The 1827-nt window shown below is 45.9% G+C and overlaps 1 protein-coding gene across 1 annotated transcript in view; it reads right to left on the bottom strand.

Annotated features, from left to right (window-relative positions):
- Positions 1 to 1827, bottom strand: part of CERKL (ceramide kinase like) — a gene marked incomplete at its 5' end in the record, with an annotated part of 103712 nt that overhangs the window by 79608 nt on the left and 22277 nt on the right. The window lies entirely within an intron of this gene.

Raw genomic sequence — 1827 nt, 5'->3', positions numbered from 1 at the left:
TGGTGACCGTCTATAAACTCACTAGGGGGGACCAGAAGGGTTTGGGAGAGACCTTGTTTCCCCTAGCGCCCCCTGGCATAACAAGGAATAACGGCCACAAGTTGTTGGAGAGATGAGACATCCGTAAGAACTACTTCACAGTCAGGGCAGCTGGGATCTGAAACCAACTTCCAAGGGTAGTGGTGCTGGCTCCTACCCTGGGGGTCTTTAAGAGGAGGCTTGATGCCTACCTGGCTGGAGTCATTTGAGCCTAGTTTTTTTCTCCTTCCCAGGCAGGGGGTTAGACTTGAAGATCTACAAGGTCCCTTCTGACCCTACTTCTTTGATTCATTTAACAGGTGAATGATCCCATTTTAAGTGCCCTTATGACAGTTTAAAGGTAACCTGTAACACCACCCTTAGTTCACTGAATTATTCACATGGCACTTGTAAAGCTAGCTGAAGATACTGATGCTTGTAGTGTTAATGCTGAGGCTTCATAATTCCTTTTCAAGGACACCTCTGTTTTCTGATGCCTCTGCTCTCTTGGGAAAATATCCCCTTCAGAGGCTTATGGCGATGTCCTTGGTTAGCAAAGATACTGATGCACCTATAGTATAGTTTCAGCCTTCTGAATTATATAATATTTCATGACTGGCTTCAAACCTTCTATCTGAAATCAGAATTAGAGCAGTTCTCGGAGCCACTCTAATAAAAAGCCCCACCCCAACCCCCACAGCATGTGTAAAGACACCTCTTTGGTACATCTACACGTACTTTACTGTGAAGCAGACTAATAAGTTCAGCAGTAGAGTGTCACCATCTACATGTATTAGGGCACAGTAAATTCATTAACTCAGCTGTGAGATAGTACTGTCCCCTGCAGTACTATCTTACAACGGAGTACTGACATATACTGAAATGCATGTGTAGAGAATGACAGGGAACGGCTGGGGTATGAGGGTGCTAAAGTGTGGAGGCTGACTGCCACTTAGCCCTGCATTTTAGCACCCTTGTACTCCAGCCAGCCTCTCTGCTGCCTGATGCCACCACCTAGAACCCAGGGCTGCTTCACCCCAGCTTAAAGTGCTGCAGTCCCAGGCATATGTGTAGACCCAGGAGCAGTCAACTCCAGAGCAAACTGCACCAGAATATATTGTTCTACCTTAAATGCACACGTAGACGCACCCCTTGAGTGTGAAGTTAATCACTTTGGGTTTCCAGGCAACAGAGTTGGTGGAACGAGCCAATTAACCCAACATTTTCAAACTGAATACCCGAAATTTTACTCTTGTATACCTATTTCAGCTGGGAATGGAAATTTCACAACAGCCCACAAAAAAAAACCAACAACAAAATAAAGTGAAAAAAGAAAAGAAAAGAAAAAAAGAACATGCAGACTAAAGATTTTCCTAACAAAATTCCAAATGATTTGTAGTTTTCTTCCCAGAGTCCACTGCTATACAAAACCAATTTGAAGGTGACAAGACAATTCCTTTTAGTCTCTGGGAAATTACTTCAGTTCTAGAATTCAAAGAGACAACATCAGTTTTTTCAGTTGTTCTGTTGGCTCAAATTTCGAGTTTTCAAGATCACTTAAGTCGCTGAAAAAGTGGAAGACTACAATGATCATCTAAATCAGGGGTGAGCAAAATATGGCCCACAGCTTTTCCCCAGGCTCCTTCCTAGTGCGGAGAAAAGCGGCCACTCCCCTACCCTGTAGCCAGCGCCCTGCACTGCAGCCGCTCACAGCCCACGCGGAGCTGTCCTGAGCAGGCACAGGCAGCCCACGTGGGTTTCGAGCGGCTGCAGCGTGGGGCACCAGGCACAGGGCAGGGAGGGGCTGCT

This window comes from Crocodylus porosus, unplaced genomic scaffold, assembly GCF_001723895.1.
Source record: "Crocodylus porosus isolate Cpor-Errol unplaced genomic scaffold, CroPor_comp1, whole genome shotgun sequence".
NCBI lineage: Eukaryota > Metazoa > Chordata > Crocodylia > Crocodylidae > Crocodylus > Crocodylus porosus.
Note: the sequence above shows the minus strand (reverse complement) of the source record. Positions and strands in the feature narration are given on the sequence as shown.